Here is an 8,394-nt window from a genome sequence, read left to right on the forward strand (position 1 = left end):
TCATCCTCATCCTTCCTAGTGTCTAGGATTATGAAATCAGTAGGGATGTAAAGGCCTTCAACCTTTACTAACACATCCTCTACTTGTCCATAAGCCTGTTTTCTTGAGTTGTCTGCCATCTCTAATGAGATTCTGGCAGCTTGCACCTCAAAGATCCCAAGTTTCTCCATTACAGAGAGTGGCATTAAGTTTATTCCTGACCCCAGGTCACACAGAGCCTTCTCAAAGATCATGGTGCCTATGGTACAGGGTATTAAGAATTTGCCAGGATCTTGTTTCTTTTGAGATAATTTCTGCCTATCCAATGCATTTAATTCATTGGTGAGCAAGGAAGGTTCATCTTCCCAAGTCTCATTACCAAATAGCTTGCCATTTAGCTTCATGATTGCACCAAGGTATTTAGTAACTTGCTCTTCAGTAATGTCTTCATCCTCTTCAGAGGAAGAAAACTCATAAGAGCTCATGAAGGGAAGAAGGAGGTTCAATGGAATCTCTATGGTCTCTAGATGAGCCTCAGATTCCTTTGGTTCCTCAAAGGAAAACCCCTTATTGGTCACTGAACGTCCCAGGAGGTCTTCCCCACTAGGAATCACGTCCTCCTCCTCCCTTGTAGGTTCGGCCATGATGGTTAAATCAATGGCCTTGCACTCTCTCTTTGGATTTTCTTCTGTATTTCTTGGGAGAGTACTAGGAGGAGTTTCAGTAACTCTTTTACTCAGCTGGCCCACTTGTGCCTCCAAGTTCCTAATAGAATACCTTGTTTCATTCATGAAACTCACAGTGGCCTTAGATAGATCAGAGACTATATTTGCTAAGCTAGATGGATTTTGCTCAGAATTCTTTGTCTGTTGCTGAGTGGATGATGGAAAAGGCTTGCTGTTGCTAAACCTATTTCTTCCACCATTATTAAAGCCTTGTTGAGGCTTTTGTTGATCCTTCCATGAGAAATTTGGATGATTTCTCTATGAGGGATTATAGGTGTTTCCATAGGGTTCACCCATGTAATTCACCTCTGCTATTGCAGGGTTCTCAGGATCATAAGCTTCTTCTTCAGAAGATGCCTCTAAGAGATCATATTGACTTGCTGAGTTAATATTTTATTCTGAGCCAATATGGCATTCAGAGTATCAATTTCAAGAACTCCCTTCCTCTGAGGCGTCCCATTACTCACGGAATTCTTTTCAGAAGTGTACATGAACAGGTTATTTGCAACCATGTCAATGAGTTCTTGAGCTTCTGCATGCATTTTCTTTAGGTGAATGGATCCACCTGCAGAATGGTCCAATGACATCTTTGATAATTCAGACAGACCATCATAGAATATATCCAGGATGGTCCATTCTGAAAGCATGTCAAAAGGACACTTTTTGGTCAGTTCCTTGTATCTCTCCCAAGCTTCATAGAGGGATTCACCTTCCTTCTGTCTGAAGGTTTGAACATCCACTCTAAGCTTGCTAAGCTTTTGAGGAGGAAAGAACTTGGCTAAAAAAGCCGTGACCAGCTTATCCCAAGAGTTCAGGCTGTCTTTAGGTTGAAAGTCCAACCATATTCTAGCTCTGTCTCTTACAGCAAATGGGAAAAGCATAACCTGTAGACCTTGGGATCAACCCATTGGTCTTAACAATATCACAGATCTGCAAGAATTCAGTTAATAACTGAAAGGGATCTTCGGATGGAAGTCCATAAAACTTGCAGTTCTGTTGCATCAGAGAAACTAATTGAGGTTTCAGCTCAAAATTGTTTGCTCCAATGGCAGGGATTGAGATGCTTCTTCCATGTAGATTGAAATTTGGTGCAGTAAATTCACCAAGCATCTTCCTTGCATTGTTATTATTTTCGGCCATGTCTCCTTCTTTTTCGAAAATTTCTGTCAGATTTTCTCCAGAGAGTTGTGCTTTAGCTTCCCTTAGCTTCCTCTTCAGAGTCCTTTCAGGTTCAGGATCAGCTTCAACAAGAATGTTCTTATCCTTGTTCCTGCTCATATGAAAAAGAAGAAAACAGAAAAGAAAATTTGGAATCCTCTATGTCACAATATAGAGATTCCTTATGTAAGTATAAGAAGAAAAGAATGGAGGAAGGAAAAGATAAGAATCCAAACACAAGGGAGAGGAATGAGTTCGAATTCTTAGGTGAAAGAGGGGTGTTAGTAGATGAATAAATAATTAGAAAGAGATGGGGAGAAGAGAAATTTGAAAATTAAATAAATTAAAATAAAAGTATTTTTGTTTTTAATTTAAAATTAAAGTTAAAATTCGAAAATAAGAAAAGAAATAAAATTAAAATTAAAATTTAAAATAATTAGTTAATTAAAATTAAATTTTGAAAAAGAGGGAAGGTATTTTCGAAAAATAGAGAGAGAGTTAGTTAGGTAGTTTTGAAAAAGATAAGAATCAAACAAAAATTTAAGTGGTTAATTGAAAAAGATTTGAAAATCTTTTTTTGAAAAGATAAGAAGTCAGAAAAGAAGTTGGAAAAGATTTTGAAATTGATTTTAAAAAAGATGTGATTGACATTTAAATTGAAAAAGATTTGAAAAAGAAATTTAAAAAGATTTGATTTTGAAATTAAAGTTGATTACTTGACTAACAAGAAACTAAAAAGATATGAGTCTAGAGTTTAAAGATTGAACCTTTCTTACTAGGCAAGTAATAAACTTAAAAATTTTGAATCAATCACATTAATTGTTAGCATTAATTTTGAAAATATGAAATAAAAATAAGAAAAAGATTTTGAAAATCAATTTGAAATTTTTGAAATTATGAAAAAAAATGAAAAAGATTTTATTTTTGAAAAAGATTTGAAAAAGATAGAATTTTTAAATTGAAAATTTGATTTGACTCATAAGAAACAACTAAATTTTAAAAAGTTTTGAAAAAGTCAACTCAAATTTTCAAAAATTTATGAGTGAAAAAGGGAAAGATATTTTTTTGAATTTTGAATTTTTAATGATGAGAGAGAAAAACACCAAAAAGACTCAATGCATGAAAATTTTGGATCAAAACAAATGATGCATGCAAGAACACTATGAATGTTATGATGAACACCAAGAACACTTCGAATGTCAAGATGAACATCAAGAACATATTTTTAAAAAATTTTTAAGAAAAGAAAAACATGCAAGACACCAAACTTAGAAATTTTCAATATTTAGACACTAAGAAATTGAAAATGCATATGAAAAACAAGAAAATATGTAAAACAAGAAAACATGAAGATCAAACAAGAGGATTCATCAAGAACAACTTGAAGATCATGAAGAATGCATGATGAATTTTCGAAAAATGCAAGAAAATTATAAAAACATGCAATTGACACCAAACTTAAAAATTGACACAAGACTCAAACAAGAAACACAAAATTATTTTTGGTTTTACAATTTTGTTAATTTTTTTTTGGTTTTTTTTATATATTATTTTCAAAAATAAGAAATAAAAAGCTTAAAATAAAAATAAAATTACCTAATCTGAGCAACAAGATGAACCGTCAGTTGTCCAAACTCGAACAATCCCCAGCAACGGCGCTAAAAACTTAATATGCACGTTGATAATCTTAGTTCTTTGTCACAACTTCGCACAACTAACCAGCAAGTGCATTGGGTCGTCCAAGTAATAAACCTTACGTGAGTAAGGGTCGATCCCACGGAGATTGTCGGTTTGAAGCAAGCTATCGTCACCTTGTAAATCTCAGTCAGGCGGATTCAATTGATTATAGAGATTTGATAATTAAAATATAATTAAAATATAAATAAAACGTAAATTAAAGATAGAGGTACTTATGTAATTCATTGGTGAGAGTTTCAGATAAGCGTATGAAGATGCTTGTTCCTCCTGAACCTCTACTTTCCTATTGTCTTCATCCAATCATTCATACTCCTTTCTATGGCAAGTTGTATGTTAGGCGTCACCGTTGTCAATGGCTACATCCTGTCCTCTTAGTGAAAATGGTCCAATGCGCTATCACTGCATGGCTAATCATCTGTCGGTTCTCGATCATACTGGAATAGGATCCATTCATCTTTTTGCGTCTGTCACTACACCCAGCACTCGCGAGTTTGAAGCTCGTCGCAGCCATCCCTTCCCAGATCCTACTCGGAATACCACAGTCAAGGTTTAGACTTTCTGGATCTCAAGAATGGCCGTCCATGGGTTCTAACTTATACCACGAAGACTCTGATTAAGGAATCCTAGAGATATTCATTCAATCTAAGGTAGAACGGAAGTGGTTGTCAGGCACGCGTTCATAGGTTGGGAATGATGATGACTGTCACGATCATCACATTCATATTGAAGTGTGAATGAATATCTTAGAATTGGAATAAGCTTGAATTGAATAGAAAAATAATAGTACTTTGTATTAATTCCAGAGGAACAACAGAGCTCCACACCTTAATCTATAGTGTGTAGAAACTCTACCGTTGAAAATACATAAGAACAAGGTCCAGACATGGCCGAGTGGCCAGCCCCTATAAAGGTCCAAGATAGCATGAAACTGATCAAAGATGATCCGAAGATCATCCCCCCGATGAAAATACAATAGTAAAAAGTCCTATTTATACTAAACTAGTTACTAGGGTTTACAGAAATGAGTAAATGATGCAGAAATCTACTTTTGGAGCCCACTTGGTGTGTGCTTGGGCTGAGCATTGAGATTTCCACGTGTAGAGGCTTCTCTTGGAGTTGAACGCCAGTTTGTAACCTGTTTCTGGCGTTTAACTCCACTTTGCAACCTGTTTCTGGCGTTTAACTCCAGAATACAACATGGAACTGTCGTTGAATGCCATTTTGCATCATCTAAACTCGAGAAAAAATATGGACTATTATATATTGCTGGAAAGCCCTGGATGTCTACTTTCCAACGCAATTGAGAGCGCGCGATTTGGAGTTCTGTAGCTACAGAAAATTCACTTCGTGTGCAGGGAGGTTGGAATCCAACAGCATCTGCAGTCCTTCTTCAACCTCTGAATCTGATTTTTGCTCAAGTCCCTCAATTTCAGCCAGAAAATACCTGAAATCACAGAAAAATACACAAACTCATAGTAAAGTCCCGAAATGTGATTTTTATTTAAAAACTAATAAAAATATACTAAAAACTAACTAAATCATACTAAAAACTATGTAAATACAATGCCAAAAAGCGTATAAATTATCCGCTCATCACTAACGTAAAGGAGAAGGAGAGTTCCAACATTAGTGGTAAAAGTGAATGCCACTAACGTTCCAAAAAAGCACATTTAGCCACGTTAAGAGTTACATTAATCCAATTAACGTGAACTCTAACATTGGAGGAGAAAGCAATCGCCAACATTAGTGACACTCACCTTTGTCACTAACGTTGGACTAAGCCAATAGTGCCAACGTTAGTGGTCACATTAAGACCACTAACGTGAAGTGTAACGTGGAGCTAATCATGATAGGCCAACGTTAGTGACACTCACCTTTGTCACCAACGTTGGAAATGGCAATCACCTTCACGTTAGTGGTCACGTTAATGCAATTAACGTGAGGCACTAACGTGGGAAGAAGGGGCGTTTGAAGCATTAGTGACAAAGGTAAGTGTCACTAACGCTCTCGAAGCTTAGGCATGCCCACGTTAAGGGCCACGTTAGTTACACTAACGTGGACCATTAACGTGGGGAAAAGAGGCAAAGAGCAACGTTATTGGAAACGGTGAATGCCAATAACTTTTGCGAAGGACCAAGAGGCAACGTTAGTGGTCAGGTTAGTGCCACCAACGTTGATGTTAACGTGGATCATTTTTGGTTTCGAACGTTAGTGAAAAAGGTGATCGTCACTAACATTCTCGAACCCACATTTTCACTTAATGTTAACACCACTAACATCCTAACTAACTTGATACCATGTGATAAACCATTATTTTATGGTTTATATTGTGTTTAATTGTGTGGTTTTATCAAGCTTTTACCCATTTTTTCAAATTATTAGCATGTATTTACAATTCCTTCCTAAAAATACTTCATGGTTGAAAACTTGCTTCCTATAGACTCCTAATTTTGTATTTTAATTCTCCTTTATTCCATTCGATGCCGTGATCTGTGTGTTAAGTGTTTCAGGCTTTATAGGGCATGAATGACTTGGAGATTAGAAAGGAAGCTTGCAGAAATGGAAGGAACACAAGAAATTGAGGAGATGACCAGTAAGAAGTGAGGCGGACGCATGGCCTACGTGACCGCGTGACATAGAGGAAATTACAGTGACGCGGACGCATGGCTCACGTGACCGCGCGGACTGGAAACTGCACAAGTGACGCGAAGGCGTGGACGACGCGCACGCGTGGCAAGGGAAAATGCTGGATGACGCGAACGCCTGGATGATGCGATCTCGTGACATGCGCGATCTGCAGAATCTGTAGAATTCACTGGGGGCGATTTTGGGCCCTGTTTTGACCCAATTTTCGGCCCAAAAAAGCAGATTAGAGCCAGGGAACATGCAGAGACCAAAGGGAAACATGCATTCTATCTAGTTTTAGTTTTAGATCTGATTTTACCTCTCCTCTAGGTTTTCTCTCTACACATTCATAGTTCTGAGGATTTTGATATTATTGCTTTTTGGATTGGGATATTGAGAAGAGTTATTACCTCCGTCAGAACTTTATCATTCTAGTTTGTTTCCTTACTTGTCTCTTGGTCTTCCATGTCCTTTATTTATTCAGAATTATTATTGGATTATTTTTAGAATTTATTAATACAAGAACTACTTTTATTTTTAATTGATCTTTTTGATTATTATTTATCATGTCTTTCTTTATTTCCATTTCTTATGTTGTGAAGTTTACATTCATAATTAGCGAGTAGTTCCATAACTTGATTCGGAGTTTATTGAAAGGTGGACCTTGAGTTGGAATGCTCAACAGAAAAATTGTAATTGGGTTTATTGTTGGATTGTCCTCTAGTCACTAACACTAATCCTTTCCAAGGGGGAGGATTGGAATTTGTGAATAGAAATAGCTTTCCAACTTGCTTGACTTTCCTCTACTTAGTAAGAGATAAATAAGCAGAACAACCTTCAATTATCAATTAATCTCGAGAGTACTCCAACAAGAATAGGGCTTCCAACTAATCTACTCCCAGTCAAGGTTTTTATTAAAATTACATAATTTCTCTGATTTAATTTTCTGTTTATCAACTCAAACCATTTTAGAAAACATCTGATTAATAAAATAGTACACCTTTTTGCAACTCGTTACGAGACGACCTGGGATTCATACTCCCAGTATTTTAATTCTAATTTTTGTGACAACCCTTCTAAATTGATAAGTCGATTTTTGGTTGGTTAAGAACTGTACTTGCAACGTATCTCTTATAACAATTTCTTAATTCACCAATTACCGCTACGTCAATTTTTGGCGCCGTTGCCGGGGAGTTTCAATAGAGTGCTAAGTTATTGATTGGATTTTATTTATTTGCATTTTATTTTATTTTGCTACTATGAGCTGCATGTTTCTTTCGTTAAATGACGCCTTAACTTCCTGATCCAAGCTTGCCAGTATTTGATCCTGAGATTGAAAGAAATATCTCACGAATAAGGCAAGCTCGGCGTCGGTTAGTCCTCTCTGAGAGCGAATCTGAAACGTCACTTGAGGAAGAAACAAGCTCCCTTTCTGCTGATTTGGTTGATTTACGTGCAGGTGACATGGCAGCACCTAGGAGAATTACTATCCAGGAGGCTGGAGCTCCTGATTTTACAATTCAACTATTTCAAGCGCATCACCCAGCAGTGGCTACGGATTTTAAAATAAAGACTGCACTGCTCAACTTGATGCCTAAGTTTCATGGCTTACTTGCTCAAGAGCCTATCAAGCACCTTAGAGATTTCGAAGCAGCCTGTTCTACTGTCAGGCGAGATGGTGCAGATGAAACTTGAATTTTGTTAAAAGCTTTCCCATTCTCTCTTGAGGGAAAAGTGAGAGAGTGATACTACACTCAACCCGCAACAACTATTTCTGACAGGGATACGCTTAGAAGAGAATTTTTGGGAAAATTCTTTCCAGCTGAAGTTACTGATAAACTGAGGAAAGACATTTCCATGATTGTTCAGGATGAATCCGAGACTCTCTATGAATATTGGGAGCGCTTCAACAATCTTCTGGAAGCATGCCCCCACCATATGATTGACAAGATGGTGTTGCTCGGCTACGTCACACAGGGCAAGAGGCCCCAAGATAAGACCACATTGGAAAGTGCTAGTAATGGGTCTATGAAAAAGTACAAGACCACTGATGAGGCATGGCAATTGATCAGCGACTTGGCTGAGTCTACAAGGAATCACAGGCAGAAACAAGGCCGGTCAAAGGCTGTTGCAGAGGTATCTTCTAGCAAAGAAACTACTACTCTGGCTCAGAGTATATGTGAAATGACCAACTTACTGAAGCAGATGC

At 37.2% G+C, this 8,394-nt stretch overlaps 2 non-coding genes across 2 annotated transcripts; one reads left to right on the forward strand and one right to left on the reverse strand.

The window, feature by feature from the left end:
• Positions 1-1,345: 1,345 nt before the first annotated feature.
• On the forward strand, positions 1,346-1,453 carry LOC148580467 (small nucleolar RNA R71). The gene has a single exon (XR_015896930.1). It is a non-coding gene; the product is annotated as a small nucleolar RNA R71 (small nucleolar RNA).
• Positions 1,454-8,021: 6,568 nt separating this feature from the next.
• LOC148580468 (small nucleolar RNA R71) lies at positions 8,022-8,129 on the reverse strand. The gene has a single exon (XR_015899195.1). It is a non-coding gene; the product is annotated as a small nucleolar RNA R71 (small nucleolar RNA).
• Positions 8,130-8,394: the final 265 nt, after the last annotated feature.

This window comes from Arachis ipaensis, chromosome B10, assembly GCF_059453495.1.
Source record: "Arachis ipaensis isolate K30076 ecotype BB chromosome B10, ASM5945349v1, whole genome shotgun sequence".
Taxonomy (NCBI): domain Eukaryota; kingdom Viridiplantae; phylum Streptophyta; class Magnoliopsida; order Fabales; family Fabaceae; genus Arachis; species Arachis ipaensis.